An 18761-nucleotide genomic window follows, 5' to 3' on the forward strand; every position below is an offset into this window, starting at 1 on the left:
TAGAACCCAGGCCCTTCTGACTCCCAGGCTCGTGCTCTATCCACTAGGCCACACTGTTTCTCTTTCAGCAACCATTTGTCAACATCCTTTTCCCTGCAGCAAGGAGAAAGGCAATGTGAAGGAGGAGACACACTTCCTAGAGAACCAATCAATCACATGTTTTTTACTGAACACCTATTCTGTGCAGAGCTCTGTAGTAAGTGCTTAGAAGAGGGAAATAGCAAATGACCCCCATAACATGTACCTAAAAAGACTATTGGATGCCAATTAACCCGATATTCCTCACTCAGATAAAGTTCCAGGCACTGTACTAAGAGTGGGGATGGATACAAGCAAATCAGGTTGGACACAGTCCCCCTCCCATGTGGGGTTTACAGACTTAATCCCCATTTTACAGATAAGAGAACTGAGGCCCCGAGAAGTGAAGTGACTTGTCCAAGGCCACACGGCAGACAGGTGGCAGAGCCGGAATTAGAACCCAGCGTGGCTCAGTGGAAAGAGCATGGGCTTTGGAGTCAGGGCTCATGTGTTCGAATCCCAGGTCTGCCACCTGTCGGCTGTGTGACTGTGGGCAAGTCACTTCACTTCTCTGTGCCTCAGTTCCCTCATCTGTAAAATGGGGATTAAGACTGTGAGCCCCATGTGGGACAACCTGATTCCCCTATGTCTACCCCAGCGCTTAGAACAGTGCTCGGCACATAGTAAGCGCTTAACAAATACCAACATTATTATTATTATTATTAACCCATCACCTTCTGATTACCAGGGCCGGGCTCTATCCGCTACATCACTGGTAGACGTGTTCCCTGCTCCCAGCGAGCTTATCGGCTTTTCAAACAGGGGTAATTGAAGCCAAATTGCATTTTAGGTCAGAATTTTATGGAAGTAACTGTGAAGGAAGTCCTCTCTTTTCCTGGACCTTCCCTTATGGCCAGTAGGTTCCAGCAGGGGCCCAGCCCCCAGCCGGGGGTGAGCGGCTGCAGTTTTCCCTTTCCTCATCCTATCCTGCCTCCCCTCTCCCCCCAGTATCCTGTTGCTTGATAAAATGTCTCTCTTCCTCCTGGTGTCTCAGTGATTTAAACCTTTGCCCGCAGAAAAGGAAGAGGAAGAGGAAAAGGAAGGGAGGGGAAGGGAGAGGGAAGGAGGGAGTGAGGGGAGTGAAGGGAGGGGGAAGCAGTACGGTTTAATGGAGAGAGCCTGGGCCTAGGAGTCAGAGGGATATGGGTTCTAATCCTGTCTCCGCCATTTGTTTGCGATGGGCCCTGGGGCCAGTCACTTAACTTCTCGGTACTTCAGTTGCCCCCTTTGTAAAATGGGGAGTAAGGCCCCCTTTGTAAAATGGGGAGTAAGGCCGTGAGTCACACGTGGGACGTGGACTGTGTCCAACCTGATTATCTTGCAGCTAGATTATTTAGAACAGTGCTTGGCACATAGTAAATGCTTAGCAAATACCATAATTATTCATTATTATTACACACACACACACACACACAATGTCTATTCCCCCCTGTAGACTGAATAGGCAGGAAATGTACTTTCCAATTCTGTTGTATTGTACCCTCCAAAGCACTTAAGACAGTGCTCTGCATACTGTAAGTGCTCAGTAAATACCACTGTTAGAATTATCTACAACAGTGCTTAATACAGTACCAGGCACATAGTAAATGCTTAATAAATACCATTAAAAACCAAAAAAGGGAGAGCAAGGAAAGGAAGGGAAAGGAGGGGAGGGGAGAGGACAGTGCGGGGAAGGGAGGGGAAAGGAATGGAAGGGAAAGGAGGAAAGAAGAGGGGAAAGGAGGAAAGAAGAGGGGAAAGGAGGAAAGAAGAGGGGAAAGGAGGAAAGAAGAGGGGAAAGGAGGAAAGGGGGAAGGGAAGAGGAAAGAAGAGGAGGGAAAGGAGGGGAGAGGAAAAAGGAGGAAAGAGGAGGGAAGAGGAAAGGGGGGAGGGAAAAAGGGAAAGGAGGGAAGGGGAGGGGAGGGAAAAGGATGGGAAAGGAGGGAAGGGGAGGGAAAAGGATGGGAAAGGAGGGGAGGGGAGGGAAAAGGAAGGGAACGGAGGAGGGGAGGGAAAAGCAGGGGAGAGAAGAGAAGGGGATGGGAGGGGAAAGGATGGGAGGGAAAAGGAAGCAAGGGGAGGGGAGGGAAAAGGAAGGGAATGGAGGGGAGGAGAGGGAAAAGAAGGAATGAAGAGGGAAGAGGAAAGGGGGGAGGGAAAAAGAAGGGAAAGGAGGGAAGGGGAGGGGAGGGAAAAGGAGGAGAGGGAAGGGAAAAACAGGGGAGAGGAAAGGAAGGGAGGGAAAGGAGGGGAGGAGAAAAGAGGGAAAAGGAAGGGAAAGGAGGCGATGAGCCCCTACTCCCTCCCTCTGCTCTACCCCCTTCCCCTCCCCACAGCACGGGTGCATATCGGTACATATTTATTATTCTATTTATTTTATTAATGTCGTGTATAGATCTATCATTCTATGTATCTATTTTTGAAGCTATCGTTTAGTTGTCCGCCTTCCCCTTCCAGACTTTTAGCCCGTTGATGGGCAGGGACGGTCTCCACCTGTTGCCCACTTGTACATTCCAAGCGCTCAGTCCAACGCTCCCCACAGAGTGAGCGCTCAATAAATACGACTGGATGAGTGGGAGGAGGAGGAGGGGGAAGAAAGGAGGAGGAGGAGGAGGAGAAGAAAGGAGGAGAAAAAAAGGAGGAGGAGGAAGAAGAAAGGAGGAGGAGGAAGAAAGGAGGAGGAAGAAGAAAGGAGGAGGAGGAGGAAGAGAGGAGGAGGAAGAAAAGAGGAGGAAGAAAGAAGGAGGAGCAGGGGGAAGAAAGAAGGAGGAGGAGGGGGAAGAAAGGAGGAGGAGGAAGAAAGGAGGAGGAAGAAAGGGGGAGGAGGAAGAAAGAGGGAGGAAAAAAGGAGGAGGAGGAAGAAAGGAGGAGGAGGAAGAAAGGAGGGAGGAGGAGGAAGAAAGGAGGGAGGAGGAGGAAGAAAGGATGAGGAGGAAGAAAGAAGGAGGAAGAAAGGTGGAAGAAAGGAGGAGGAGGAAGAAAGAGGGAGGAAAAAAGGAGGAGGAAGAAAGGATGAGGAGGAAGAAAGAAGGAGGAAGAAAGGAGGAGGAAGAAAGGAGGAAGAAAGGAGGAGGAGGAAGAAAGAGGGAGGAAAAAGGAGGAGGAAGAAAGGAGGGAGGAGGAGGAGGAAGAAAGGATGAGGAGGAAGAAAGAAGGAGGGGGAGGAAGAAAGGAGGGAGAAGGAGGAGGAGGAAAAAGGGGGAAGAGGAAGAAAGGAGGAGGAGGAGGAGGAAGAAGAAAGGAGGGAGGAGGAGGAAGAAAGGAGGAGGAGGAAGAGGAAGAGAGGAGGAGGAGGAGGAAGAAGAAAGGAGAAAGAAAGGAGAAAGAAAGGAGGAGGAGGAGGAAGAGAGGAGGAGGAGGAAGAAAGGAGGGAGGAAGAAAGGAGGGAGGAGGAGGAGGAAGAAAGGAGGAGAAAGGAGGAGGGAGGAGGAAGAAGGAGGAGGGGGAGGGAGGAGGGAAGAGGGAGGAGGTCTGTGGCCCTTTAAGGCTGGGCCTGAGGCCCCGGCGGGCGGGGAGCGGAAGTAGGGCTTCGTCTGTGTGTGTGTGTGTGTGTGTGAGTGAATGAGTGTGGGCCAGTGAGTGCGGCGGGGGGAGGGGAGGGGAGGGGCCGGGCCGCCGAGGCTCCGCACGGCGCATGCGCGAGGTGTCAAGGCAGGCCCGGGCCAGGACCGGCCGGCCCATCCTCGCCGGCCCAGCCTGGTAAGACACCAGCCCCTCCTGCACCTCTCTCTGGCCTTGGGGGGGGGGGGGGGGAGGCAGGCAGGCAGGCAGGCAGGCACACACACACACACGCACGCACACAGAAAGAAAGAAAGAAAGAAAGAAAGAAAGAAAGAAAGAAAGAAAGAAAGAGCCAGGGCGTCTACCCCCGGGGCCTGGAGGAGGCAGCTCTCGCCCCCCACCCTGATCCCACCCCTGAGATCCCACCCCTCTGCCAAGCGCTGCGGTGCATCCCACCCACTCGGGTCCCGTCTGGGAAAGGGCCGGCCCCCTTTGGATCCCGATAATGCACTGACTATGGCGTCGTTTAAGCCCTGGCTATGTGCTGAGCACTGTTCTGAGCGCTGGGGGTAGATTGGGGGGGGGGGGGGGTGATCGGATGGGCCCACGTGGGACTCACACCTTTTAGATCCCATTTCTCCAGACGAGGGAACCGAGGCGCGGAGAAGTGACTGGCCCGAGGTCACCCGGAGGACAAGCGGCGGGGTCGGGATTAACGATAATAATGTTGGTATTCGTTAAGCGCTTACTATTCATTCATTCAATAGTATTTATTGAGCGCTTACTATGTGCAGAGCACTGGACTGAGCGCTTGGAATGGACAAGTCGGCAACAGATAGAGACGGTCCCTGCCCTTTGACGGGGCTTATGGTCTAATCGGGGGCGACGGACAGACAAGAACAATAGCAATAAATAGGATCGGGGGAGGAACATCTCATTAAAACAATGGCAACTAAATAGAATCAAGGTGATGTACATCTCATTAAACAAAATAAACAGGGTGATGAAGATATAGACAGTCGAGCGGACGAATATGGTACTGAGGGGGTGGGAAGGGAGAGGGGGAGGAGCAGAGGGAAAGGGGGGAAAAGAGGGTTATAAGCTGCGGAGAGGTGAAGGGGGGTGGTAGAGGGAGTAGAGGGAGAAGGGGAGCTTACTATGTGCCGAGCACCGTTCTAAGCGCCGGGGGAGACACGGGGGAATCAGGTGGTCCCACGTGGGGCTCGCCGTCTTCATCCCCATTTGACAGATGAGGGAACTGAGGCACCGAGAAGTGGAGTGATTGGCCCAAAGTCACACAGCTGACGGGTGGCCGAGCTGGGATTCGAACCCACGACCTCGGACTCCCACGCCCGGGCTCTTGCCACTGAGCCGCTTCTCTAGTGACTCGCTCGAGGGCCCACGGGGAGGAGTGATAACGATATGACGATGGCATTTGTTAATGATAATAATGTTGGTATTAATGTTGGTATTTGTTAAGCGCTTACTATGGGCCGAGCACTGTTCTAAGCGCTGGGGTAGACACAGGGGAATCAGGTTGTCCCACGTGGGGCGCACAGTCTTAATCCCCATTTTACAGATGAGGGAACTGAGGCACAGAGAAGTTAAGTGACTTGCCCACAGTCACACAGCCGACAAGTGGCAGAGCTGGGATTCGAACTCATGAGTCCTGACTTCAAAGCCCATGCTCTTTCCACTGAGCCACGCTGCTTTGGTTAAGCGCTGTACTACGTGCGGAGCGCTGTTCTAAGCGCTGGGGGAGATGCAGGGTCATCGGGTCGTCCCACGTGAGGCTCACAGTTGATCTCCGTTTTACAGATGAGGGAACTGAGGCCCGGTGAAGTGACTTGCCCACAGTCACACAGCTGGAGCCGGGATTCGAACCCGTGACCTCTGACTCCTAAGCCCGGGCTCTTGCCACGGAGCCACGCTATGCTCGTACTGTGTGCCAAGCACTGTTCTAAGGGCTGGGGGTGGGGGTACAAGTGAGCGGGTCGTCCCACCTGGGGCTGACAGACTTAAGTAGCAGAGCCACGGTGTGTATCTGGGCCCATCTGTTGAGCACTTACTGAGTGCAGAGCACTCTACTAAGCGCTGGGGTGAGTAATAATAATGATGATAATTATGGTATTTGTTAAATGCTTATTCTGTGGCAAGCACTGTTCTAAGCGCTGGGGGAGAGACAAGGTCATCAGGTTGTCCCTCGTGGGGCTCACACTCTTATTTTGCAGATGAGGTCACTGAGGCCCAGAGAAGTGAAGTGACTTACCCGAGGTCACGCAGCGGACAGGTGGCGGAGCCGGGATTAGAACCCGTGCCCTCGGACTCCCGAACCCGGGCTCTTTGCACCGAGCCACGCTGCTTCTCCAAGTACAGTGCTGCAGAGGTTTTTAGTGGTGTTTGTTCTTTTTAGGGTAATAAGCACCTACTTTGTGACAGATGCACATAGTAAGCGCTTAACAAATACCAACATTATTATTATTATTAAACTCTCTTGGGGAGAAACAACATTGCCTAGTGGATTTTAGACGGTGAGCCCGTTGTTGGGCGGGGATCGTCTCTACCTGGTGCCGAATTGTGCATTCCAAGCGCGCAGTACAGTGCCGTGCACACAGTAAGCGCTCAATAATTAGGAATGACTAGAACCCGGGCGTGGGTTCTAATCCCTGCTTTGCCATCTATCTGCTGTGTGACCTTGGGCAAGCCACCTAATTAATAATGCTGGTATTTGTTAAGCGCTTACTATGCGCAGAGCACTGTTCTGAGCGCTGAGGTAGATACAGGGTCATCAAGTTGTCCCACGTGAGGCTCACAGTTAATCCCCATTTTACAGGTGAGGGAACTGAGCCCCAGAGAAGTGAAGCGACTTGCCCACAGTCACCCAGCTGACAAATTAATGTAATGTTAAATCAGTTGATGGGGATTAATGTAAAATGAGGCCCATGTGGGACGGAGATTGGGTCCCGGCTGATTTGCTTGTATCGGCCCAGCGCTTAGTACAGTGCCTGGCTCATAGTAAGTGCTTAACAACAAATAGCACAATTATTATTATACCCCCTTTGCAACTGAAGTCTGGGTTTTTCCAAATTTTCAGTTCTAATCAAAATGGAGGGCCCCCTCACACCCTCCAACTGACGATAGGAGTAGACTGCTTGATATTTTGCTCTCTAAACGCTCTTCTTTCCCGTCCTTTTTGCCACCGTTTTGCCCGCCCGCTCTGTAGGGCCCCCAGTGATCTTTCAATCATTCATTCGGTCGTATTTATTGAGCGCTTAAGGGTGTGATCTCTGTTCCCTTCCCGTCTTTGGTGTTCGGTATCCCACTGTGAGATCTCAAACCCGCTTCTTTTGAGTCCTTGACCGGATCCCCGTCCCAGGCGCTGGCTGTCTGTTGCTGAACTGCTGTCCTCTGTGCCCAAACTAAGCACTCAGTAAATAATGCACACGATGCTTGGCCCACCTCCTGTTTCAAGTCATCTTTCCAACATCAATTGTATTTATTGAGCTCCTATTATATGCAGAACATAGTACTAAGACACTGAGCTCGTTGTGGGCAGGAATGTGCCTATTTGTTATTATATTGTACTTTCCCAAGCACTTAGTACAGTGCTTTGCACAGAGTAAGTGCTCAGTAAATGCGATTGAATGAGTGACCGCATGAACTAAGCACTTGGGAGAGCACAACAGAATTAGCAGACATTCCCTGCCCGTAACGAGCTTATAGTCTAGAGGGGGAGACGGACATTAATGTGAATAAATGAGTAATTTATGATATGTAATTTCAAGACACTTAAACTTCCCACTACGACCACGTCTCCCTTTCCTCAGAAGCCCCCCCAGTGGGTTCACGTTCCTACCCGTGCCCCTTTCCTTGTTCTTCAAGGCCCTCCCCTCAGCCTCTGAGAAAGAAAGCTGAAAGGAAAGCCATGTGGCCCCACGGCAATCATCTACAAATCTGTAATTTTCTTAATTTGAATCGACGTCTGTCCCCCGCACCCCCTCTAGACCGTAAGCTCATTTCGGGCAGGGAATGTCACCCTTTACTGTCGTGTTGTACTTTCCCAAGCACTAAGTTCAGTGCTCCACACACAGTAAGCGCTCAATAAATACAATTGAGTGAATGAATGAAGGAAAGAAAAGAGCCTACTCCTTAAGTGCTGTCCCTGTGCCTATTCCATCTGGTTTTTCAGCCCTTAAATAATAATTTTTGTGGCATTTGTTAAGCGCTTACTATGTGCCAATCACTGTACTAAGCGCTGGGGTGGGTACAGGCAAATCAGGTTAGACACAGTCCCTGTCCCATGTGGGGCTTACCGTCGCAATCCCCATTTTACAGGTGAGGTAACTGAGGCCTAGTGAAGTGACTTGCTCAAGGTTACCCAGCAGGCATCTGGCGGAGGCCGGATTAGAACCCGTAACCTTCTGACTCTACATTGCCTTGATTCTATTTAGTTGCCATTGTTTTTACGAGACGTTCTTCCCCTCGACTCTATTTATCGCCATCGTTCTCGTCTGTCCGTCTCCCCCGATTAGACCGTGAGCCCGTCAAACGGCAGGGACCGCCTCTGTCTGTTGCCGACTTGTTCATTCCAAGCGCTTAGTACAGTGCTCTGCACATAGTAAGCGCTCAATAAATACTATTGAATGAATGAATGAAAGGTCCGTGCTCTACCCACTGCACCTTGCTGCTTAATAATGATAATAATAATAATAATAATAATAATGTTGGTATTTGTTAAGCGCTTACTATGTGCAGAGCACTGTTCTAAGCGCTGGGGTAGATACAGGGTCATCAAGTTGTCCCACGTGGGGCTCACCGTTCTCATCCCCATTTTACAGATGAGGGAACTGAGGCCCAGAGAAGTGAAGTGACTTGCCCAAAGTCACAAAGCTGACAAGAGAAGCAGCGTGGCTCAGTGGAAAGAGCTCGGGCTTGGGAGTCAGAGGTCATGGGTTCGAATGCCGGATCGGCCACTCGTCAGCTGTGTGACTGTGGGCAAGTCACTTCACTTCTCTGTACCTCAGTTACCTCATCTGTAAAATGGGGATTAACTGTGAGCCTCTCGTGGGACGACCTGATTACCCAGCAGCGTGGCTCAGTGGAAAGAGCCCGGGCTTGGGACTCAGAGGTCATGGGTTCGATACCCGGCTCTGCCGCTTGTCAGCTCTGTGACTGTGGGCAAGTCACTTCACTTCTCTGTGCCTCAGTTACCTCATCTGTAAAATGGGGATTAAGACTGTGAGCCTCACGAGGGACAACCTGATTACGCTGTATCTACCCCAGCGCTTAGAACAGTGCTCTGCACATAGTAAGCGCTTAACAAATACCAACATTATTATTAGAACAGTGCGCTGCACATAGTAAGTGCACTATTATTATTATTATTAATATCGTGTATATATGCTGGGTGCCTGTTCAGAGACCTTGTGCCTGGTTGTGTTTTGGGAAGGTTCATGTTTTCTGCTTGATAATGTGGTTTTTTTTTAATGGTATTTATTATGTGCCAGACTCTGGGATAGATACAAGCTGATCAAGTTGGATACAATCCGTGTCCCAGATGGGACTCACAGTCATAATCCCCATTTTACAGATGAGATAACCGAGGCTCAGAGAAGTGACCGGCCCAGGTCAGACATCAGGCAGGTGGTGGAGTTAGGATTAGAACCCAGGTCCTTTTGACTCCCAGGCTGTTGCTTTATCCACTAGATCATAATAACGTTGGAATTCGTTAAGCGCTTACTATGTGCCGAGCACTGTTCTAAGCGCTGGGGGAGATACAGGGTCATCAGGTCGTCCCACGGGAGGCTCACAGTTAATCCCCATTTTACAGGTGAGGTAACTGAGTCCCAGAGAAGTGAAGCGACTTGCCCACAGTCACACAGCTGCCAAGCGTCAGAGCCGGGATTCGAACCCCTGACCTCTGACTCCCGAGCCGGGGCTCTTTCCACTGAGCCACGCTGCTTCTCTTATGTCATGTCACTTCATGTCGGGATGTCCTTATGGCCCGCCAGCTAATGATGATGATGCGGGCCGGGCCTAATAAGTTTCTGAAAAGGAGCTGGGGCCTTTAATTTCATTCGGTCCTATTTATTGAGCGCTTACTGTGTGCGGAGCACTGTACCGAGCGCTTAACTCTAGTACCGCTCTCACTGCCGTCCTCGGGGTTACAGCAGAGAGTGGGACTGGAGTCTAGAGTTCTGTTTTTGTTTTAATGGTACTTGTTAGGTGCTTACTCTGTGCCAGGCACTGTACTAAGCAGTGGGGTAGATATATGAGGAGCAGCGTGGCTCAGTGGAAAGAGCACGGGCTTTGGAGTCAGGGCTCATGAGTTCGAATCCCAGCTCTGCCACTTGTCGGCTGTGTGACCGTGGGCGAGTCACTTAACTTCTCCGTGCCTCAGTTCCCTCATCTGTAAAATGGGGATGAAGACTGTGAGCCCCACGTGGGACAACCTGATTCCCCTGTGTCTACCCCAGCGCTTAGAACAGTGCTCGGCACATAGTAAGCGCTTAACAAATACCAACATTAATTAATTAAGGTTGGGCGCAGTCCCTGTCTCGGGTGGGGCTCACAATCTCAGTCCCCGTTTTGCAGATGAGACGGCTGAGGCTCAGACAAGCGAAGCGACTTGCCCGAGGTCCTTCAGAAGCAGATCAGTGGCGGAGCCGGGATTAGAACCCGGGTCCCTCTGACTCCCAGGCCCGTATTCTATCCACTGGGTCATGCTGCTTCTGTAGACCGTAAGCTTGGTGTGGGCGTGGCTCAGCGGAAAGAGCCCGTGCTTCAGAGTCAGGGGTCGTGGGTTCGACTCCCGGCTCTGCCACTTGTCAGCTGTGTGACTGTGGGCGAGTCACTTCACTTCTCTGGGCCTCAGTTCCCTCATCTGTGAAATGGGGATTAACCGTGAGCCTCACGTGGGACCACCTGATCACCCTGTATCTCCCCCAGCGCTTAGAACAGTGCTCTGCGCATAAGAAGCGCTCAACAAATACCAACATTATTATTATTACTCTTATTATAATCCGTTAATTGCTACTCTTCCAAGCGCTTCATCTAGTGCTCTGCAGAGTAAGTACTCAATAAATGCCATTGATTGATCGATCGATTGAGTCTTCAGAGAAAACCTGGTCCCAAAGCTGCCGAACATATTTTCTCTACTCAGGAACTGAGGTAGCCAATTTAGGCACAGATTAAGCCCTGGAGTGATGAGCCTTGAAAAACTGGTGGACCTCCTCAACTGGAGAAAAGCAGCGTGGCTCAGTGGAAAGAGCCCGGGCCTGGGAGTCAGCGGTCGCGGGTCCTGATCCCGGATCCGCCACTTAGCGGCTGTGTGACTTCGGGCAAGTCACTTCACTTCTCCGGGCCTCAGTTACCTCATCTGGAAAATGGGGATTAAAACTGTGAGCCCCATGGGGGGCAACCTGATTATCTTGTTTCCACCCCAGCACTTAGAACAGTGCTTGGCACTTAGTAAGTGCTTAACAAATACCATTATTATTATTAATGATAATAAATATTAAATGATGCTTTTTTTTGGTATTCGTTAAAGACGTTCAGTAATTCAATAGTATTTATTGAGCGCTTACTATGTGCAGAGCACTGTACTAAGTGCTTGGAATGTACAATTCGGCAACAGATAGCGACAATCCCTGCCCAATGAAGGGCTCACAGTCTAAACGGGGGAGACGGTAGAGCGAAACAGAACAAAACAGAAACAAGACAACATCATCAAGATAAATAGAATAAAGGGGATGGATACCGCATTAACAAAATGAATAGGGTAATAAATAATGTATACAAATGAGTATAGTGCTGAGGGGAAGGGGGCAGGGGGAGGAGCAGAGGGTGGAGGGGGAGCAGAGGGAAAAGGGGGTAGCTCAGTCTGGGAAGGCCTCTTGGAGGAGGTGAGCTCTCGGTAGGGCTTTGAAGAGGGGAAGGGAGTTAGTTCGGCGGAGGTGAGGAAGGAGGGCGTTCCGGGACAGCGGGTGGACGGGGGCCAGGGGTCGACGGCGGGAGAGGCGAGACCGGGGGACGGTGAGGAGGTGGGCGGCGGAGGAGCGGAGCGTGCGGGGTGGGCGGTGGAAAGAGAGAAGGGAGGAGAGGTAGGAGGGGGTCAGGGGATGGAGAGCTCTGAAGCCAAGAGGGAGGAGTTTTTGTTTCATGTGAAGGTCGATAGGCAACCACTGGAGGTTTTTGAAGAGGGGAGTGACATGCCCAGACTTACTATGTGCCAAGCACCGTTCCAAGTGCTGGGGTAGCCGCAAGTTAATCAGGCTGGACACCGTCCCTGTCCCGCACAGGGCTCACGGTCTCAATCCCCATTTTACGGATGAGGTAACTGAGGCCCAGAGATGTGGAATGACTGACCCAAGGTCACACAACGGACAAGCACGGGATTAGAGCCCAGGTCCTTTCGATGCCCGGGTCTGACTTCTAGGCCTCGCTGTTTCTCAACTGATAGTCCAACCCGTAGCGCCGGCCAAGAGATGGGAGAAGGGGGTAGAAAGGTGGGAGCCGCTGGTTATGGATTTTTGAAGTTCTGACGTGGACGGTGGCCAGGTGAGCCGCACGTTAGGCGGGGGCTCGTGAGTCAAAATAGCAGCTCACCTGAAGGACGAAGTGGAACTTAGAGGGGGCTCAAGATGCCTGTTCTCTTGTGAACGATGGGCTCGAAAAGTCACTTCAATCTTGGAGTGACCATCTTGCCCGCCGACAGCGTAGTCATTCTAGTTCATAAGCTCCCCGTGGGCAGGGATCGTTTCAACCCACAGATAATGATAATTGTGTTATATCTTCAACGCTTACTATGTGCCGGACGCTATAATGATGAGAATTATGGTACTTAAGCGCTTACTATGTGCCCGGCATTTTTCTAAGCACTGGGAGAGATACAAGTTAATCAGGATGGACCCAGTCCCTCTCCCACGTGGGGCTCACACTCTTAATCCCCGTTTTACAGATGAGGTAACTGAGGCCCAGAGAAGTTATGCGACTTGCCTGAGGCCAGAAAGCAGACGTGGAGGAGGCGGGATTAGAACCCAGATCCTCACCCCCCCCCCCCCAGGCCCGCGCCTTATCCACTAAGCCACGCTGCTTTTCTTAAGGGCTGGGGTGGATACAGGCTTATCAGGTTGGACACAGTCCACGTGCCACGTGGGGCTCACTTTGATGCTCGGCCGAGCCCCACAACACTTATGTTCATTTCCTTAGAATCTACTATTTCCCCAGACCTGAAATGTGTCTTAATGTCCGACTCTCCGTAGCGAAACTGCGTGGCTTAGTGGAAAGAGCACGGGCGTGGGAGTCAGAAGACGAGGGTTCTAATCCCGGCTCTGCCACTTGTCTGCTGTGTGACTTTGGCCCGGTCACTTAACTTCCCTGTGCCTCAGTTGCCTCACCTGTAAAATGGGGGTGAAGACTGAGTCCCACATGGGACAACCTGATTACCTTGTATCCGGCGCTTAGAACGGTGTACATAGTAAGCGCTTAAATACCATAATAATAATGATTGTAGGCAGGGATTGTATTTATCAACTAGGTTATATTGTATTTTACTAAGCGCTTAGTACAGTCATAATAATGTAATAATGTTGGTATTCGTTAAGCGCTTACTATGTGCAGAGCACTGTTCTAAGCTCTGGGGTAGATACAGGGTGATCAGGTTGTCCCAAGTGAGGCTCACAGTTAATCCCCATTTTACAGATGAGGTAACTGAGGCCCAGAGAAGTGAAGTGCCTTGCCCAAAGTCACACAGCTGACGAATGGCAGAGCCGGGAGTCGAACCCGTGACCTCTGACTCCGAAGCCCAGGCTCTTTCCACTGAGCCACGCTGCTTCCCCAGTCACTGCTCAGTACCATTAATTAAGTGACCACAAGGTCTAGAAAAAGCCGTGGTGAATAGGAAGGCCCTTTTGGGGCTGAAATTCATTCATTCAGTCGTATTTATTGAGCACTTACTGTGTGCAGAGCACTGTACCGAGCGCTTGGAAAGTACGATTCGGCAACAGATAGAGACAATCCCTACCCAACAACGGGCTCCCAGTCTGGAAGGGGAGACGGACAACAAAACGAAAGAAGTAGTCAGCATCGGCTGACTGGAACTCCTGTTTCAGTCCAAAGTTGGGCAAGAGGTGCGGTGACTTACTTCCTTATTGGCTTGTGAGATTGTTTTATCTTCCTCTTGATGATATATAGAAGAAATTTTCCTTTATAGGAGGGAGGAAAGACCCGCAGGAGTTGACGTGTAGAACGCAGAGGCTTTTAAAGCCGTTCTTACGATAAACCGGTTTAAAGAGAGGACCGCAAACAATGTTGACATGAGAGGGGAACTGGTGAACGATGACTTCAGCCGGCCAGATGTAGTGAAACGTTCAGGCGCTCGGGAATCGCGCCGCGGGGCCGAAAGAAGAACTGGCCAAGATCATGTGATGAAATGTTTGGGGAAAGAGCACGGGCTTTGGAGGCAGAGGACCTGGGTTCTAATCCCACCTCTGCCGCTTGCCTGCTGTGTGACCTCGGGCGTGTCACTTCGCTTTTCTGGGCCGCGGCTTCCTCGACTGTAAAATGGGGATACAGGACCTGTTCCCCCTCCTTGTCTTATGCCGTCGAGTCGTCTCCGACCCGTAGCGACGCTGTGGACGCATCTCTCCCACGACGCCCCACTTGCATCTGCAGTCGTAGAGTTTTCCCTCCTACCTAAGCCTATAAGAGCCCCATGTGGGACAGGGACTATTGCCAGACCTGATTAACTTGTATTTACCCCAGTGCCTAGAAGAGCACTTGACACACAGTAAGCGCTTATTACCATTAGGAAAAACCCCCCAAATAATAACAATAATAATGTTGGTATTTATTAAGCATTTACTATGTGCAGAGCACTGTTCTAAGCGCTGGGGTAGATACAGGGTAATCAGGCTGTCCCATGTGAGGCTCACAGTTAATCCCCATTTTACAGATGAGGTAACTGAGGCACAGAGAAGTTAATAATAATGTTGGTGTTTGTTAAGCGCTTACTATGTGCAGAGCACTGTTCTAAGCACTGGGGTAGATACAGGGTAATCAGTTGTCCCACGTGAGGGTCACAGTTAATCCCCATTTTACAGATGAGGTAACTGAGGCACAGAGAAGTTAATAATGTTGGTATTTGTTAAGCGCTTACTATGTGCAGAGCACTGTTGTAAGCGCTGGGGGGGTACAAGATAATCAGGTGGTCCCACGTGAGGCTCACAGTCTTCATCCCCATTTTACAGATGAGGGAACTGAGGCACAGAGAAGTGAAGCGGCTCGCCCACAGTCACACAGCTGACAAGTGGCCGAGCCGGGAGTCGAACCCAAGACCTCTGACTCCGAAGCCTTAGGCTCTTTCCACTGAGCCACGCTGCTTCCCCACGAAAGTCCCCAAAAGCAACCTGTGAAGAATTGGTGAGATTTCTGCCGGAGACTGCCAAAAAGGAAGGTCCAGCACCCTTTCGGATTTACTTTCCTAAGTGGGAAAAGGATGAGGAAGAAAAATAATTGTCAATAAACATGGGGAGCAGAATGCAGAGAGCTAACTAGTGGGGCTTTGTGAAGATTAAGTCCAACTGTGCTAACCGACTTCTTTTTTTTAATTGAGTCTGTGAGCCCCACGTGGGACAGGGACTGTGTACCACCCGATTTGCTTGTATCCACCCCAGTGCCTGGCACAGAGTAAGTGCTTAACAAATACCACCGTCATTATTATTATTCTTATTATTATTCTATGACAGTGTTGGACTTGGCAAATCGGAGAAAGCAATGGCATTTATCTTGACTTCAATCAATGGGCTCAACTCCCGCCCAGTGAGAAGATGCTTCTAATGATAACTATGACGGATTGCATCAACCCCTTACTCCGTGCCAGGCACTGTGCTGAGCACTGGGGTAGACCCAGTTCCCGCCCCTTGATTCCCACGCTTAGGACCTGGTTTCTAACCCCGGCTCCACCACGTGATAATAATAATAATGTTGGTATTTGTTAAGCACTTACTATGTGCAGAGCACTGTTCTAAGCGCTGGGGTACATACAGGGTCATCAGGTCGTCCCACGTGAGGCTCACAGTTAATCCCCATTTCACAGATGAGGTCACTGAGGCCCAGAGAAATGAAGTGACTCGCCCACAGTCACGCAGCCGACAAGCGGCAGAGCCGGGAGTCGAACCCATGACCTCTGACTCCGAAGCCCGGGCTCTTTCCACTACTGAGCCACGCTACTTCCCCAATGATGGTATTTGTTAAGCACTTACTGTGTGCCAAGCAATGTTCTAAGCACTGGAGTAGATACAAGACAATCCGGTTATCCCGCGTGGGGCTCACGGTATTCATCGCCATTTTACAGATGAGGTAACTGAGGCACAGAGAAGTGAAGTGACTCGCCCAAAGTCACACAGCCGATAACTGGGGGAGCTGGGATTAGAACCCAGGACCTCTGACTCCCAAGCCCGGGCCTTTGCCACCACCACACTTGGCTGCCGGATGACCCTGGGCGAGTTACTTCCCTTCTCTGGCCCTCAGTTCCCTCATCTGTAAAATGGGGGTTGAGACTGCGAGCTCCCTATGGGACGTGGACTGCGTCCAACCCGATCATCTCGTACCTACCTCGGTGGTTAGCACAGTGCCTGGCACGTAGTAAGTGCTTAACGGATACTCTAAAAAGTAGTGGTGTTTGTTTAGCCCCCTACTATATGCTAAGCACTTGGGTAGATGTGGTTCAATTAGATCAGACACTGTTCCCTTTCTCCGTGGGGCTCACAGAGTTGGAGTTCACAATCGAGGTTGGAGGGGGAATCAAGTATTTAATCCCCATTTTACAGATGAGGAAACAGAGGCCCAGGGAAGTTAGTATTTGTAACGTATATATCAGTTACCTCATCTGTAAAATGGGGATTAAGACTGTGAGCCCATCTGGGACCACCTGTAACCCCCCAGTGCTTAGTACAGTGCTTTGCACATAGTAGGCGCTTAACAAATACCATGATTATTATTATTATATGTAATATTAACGTCTGCCTCCCCCTCTGGCCTCTAGGCTCATTTTGGGCAGGGAATGTGTTTACTGTGATATTGCACTCTCCCAAGGGCTTAGTACAATGCTCTGCACACAGTAAGGGCTCAATAAATAGAAGGAATGTAGTTAAAAGATTTGCCCGAGGTCACTGTGGAGGCAAGTGATAATAATGATAATAATAATTATGGCATTCATTAAGTACTGATTATGTGGCAGGCACTGTACATGGCTCAGTGGAAGGAGCCCGGGCTTCGGAGTCAGAGGTCGTGGGTTCGATTGCCGGCTCTGCCACTTGTCAGCTGTGTGACTGTGGGCGAGTCACTTAACTTCTTTGTGCCTCAGTTCCCTCATCTGTAAAATGGGGATTAAGGCTGTGAGTCTCACGTGGGATGACCTGATGACCCTGTATCTCCCCCAGCGCTTAGAACAGTGCTCTGCACATAGGAAGCACTTAACAACTACCAACATTATTATTATTATTATTATTATTATTATTACTAAGTGCTGGGGTGGATACAGGAAAATCAGGCTGGACACAGCCCCGTCCCACCTGAGGCTCACAGGCTCAATCCCCATTTTACAGATGAGGAAACTGAGGCCCAGAGAAGTGAAGAGACTTCCCCAGTGTCACACAGCAGACAGGTGGCGGAGCCGGGATTAGAGTCCGTGACCTGACTCCCAGGCCCGGGCTCAATCCACTAGTCCACGCTCGTTTTGCTGTCTCCCCGCTTCTAGACTGTGAGCCCGTTGTGGGCAGGGATTGTCTCTCTTTATTACTGAATTCTACTCTCCAAGCGCTTATGGCTCATTGGAAAGAGCCCGGGCTTGGGAGTCAGAGGTCATGGGTTCGAATTCCCGCTCTGACCCTTGTCACTATGTGACTGTGGGCAAGTCACTTCACTTCTCTGGGCCTCAGTTCCCTCATCTGTAAAATGGGGATGAAGACTGTGAGCCTCATGTGGGACAACCTGATGACCCTGTATCTACCCCAGCGCTTAGAGCAGTGCTCTGCACATAGTAAGCGCTTAACAGATACCAACATTATTATTATTATTAATACAGTGCTCCGCAGACAGTAGGTGCTCATTAAATGCAATTGAATGAAAGAGAAGGGGGGAAGCAGCGTGGCTTAGTGTGTGGAAAGAGCCCGGGCTTGGGAGTCAGAGGTCATGGGTTTGAATCCCGGCCCTGCCACTTGTAAGCTGTGTGACTGTGGGCAAGTCATTTCACTTCCTCTGTGCCTCAGTTACCTCATCTGTAAAAATGGGGATGAAGACTGTGAGCCTCACATGGGACAACCTCATTACCCTGTATCTACCCCAGCGCTTAGAACGGTGTTCTGCACATAGTAAGTGCTTAACAAATACCAACATTATTATTATTATTATGAGTGAATGCTTCCCAGTGTGGTCTTCCCAATGGTGAAACGGGGATTTGAACACAGATCTCCTGACTCCCCATCCTAGCCTCTTTCCACTAGGCCCCGCTGCTTCAGTGGGGAAGATTTTGGACTGAAATGCCAGGCGGGGGGTTCTGCAGAGTGGGCAGGCGCAACAGGAACCCTGCAAAATTGCCGGCTAACGTGGGCCGTGGTGACCAAGGGATGCCCTGGCGGATCATGTTGTTACAGCGTACTTGATACCAGGCTGGGGTCGTTATTATTATTATTATTATTATTATTTGGCCTGTGAAGGGCCCTGCCTGAAGCAAAGCTCCGCCGTGTCCTGCACCCCAGATGTACATGAACCATCAGGAACACGTGGCCTAGTGGATAGAGCCCGGGGCTGGGAGTCAGAAGGACCTGGATTCTAATCCCGGCTCTGCCGCTCGTCTGCTGTGAGACCTTGGGCGAGCCACTTCACTGGGCCTCAGTGACCGCATCTGGAAAATGGGGATCAAGACTGGGCGTTCCATGTGGGACAGGGCCTGTGTCCAATGCGATTAGCTTGTTTCTACCCCACCGCTTAGGACAGTGCCGGGCACATCTTAAGTGCCTAACAAATACCATGAAAGAAACCAACCCCAAAAAACAGGGCCAGCAGGGAAGCAGCGTGGCTTAGTGGATAGAGCACGGGCCTGGGAGTCAGAAGGCCGTGGGTTCTAATCCTGCCTCTGCCACTTCTCTGCTTGGCGACCTTGAGCTAATAATCATAATGATGGTATTTGTTAAGCGCTTGGT

At 50.8% G+C, this 18761-nt stretch overlaps 1 protein-coding gene across 1 annotated transcript in view; it reads left to right on the top strand.

Annotated features, from left to right (window-relative positions):
- Positions 1–3689: 3689 nt before the first annotated feature.
- Positions 3690–18761, top strand: part of VPS8 (VPS8 subunit of CORVET complex) — a 291073-nt gene continuing 276001 nt past the window's right edge. Inside the window, exon 1 of the mRNA XM_029065907.1 lies at positions 3690–3756. The gene's annotated coding sequence lies outside the window, so the exon portion shown is untranslated. The remainder of the gene's footprint in view (positions 3757–18761) is intronic.

Source organism: Ornithorhynchus anatinus, chromosome 1, assembly GCF_004115215.2.
Source record: "Ornithorhynchus anatinus isolate Pmale09 chromosome 1, mOrnAna1.pri.v4, whole genome shotgun sequence".
NCBI classification, from domain to species: domain Eukaryota; kingdom Metazoa; phylum Chordata; class Mammalia; order Monotremata; family Ornithorhynchidae; genus Ornithorhynchus; species Ornithorhynchus anatinus.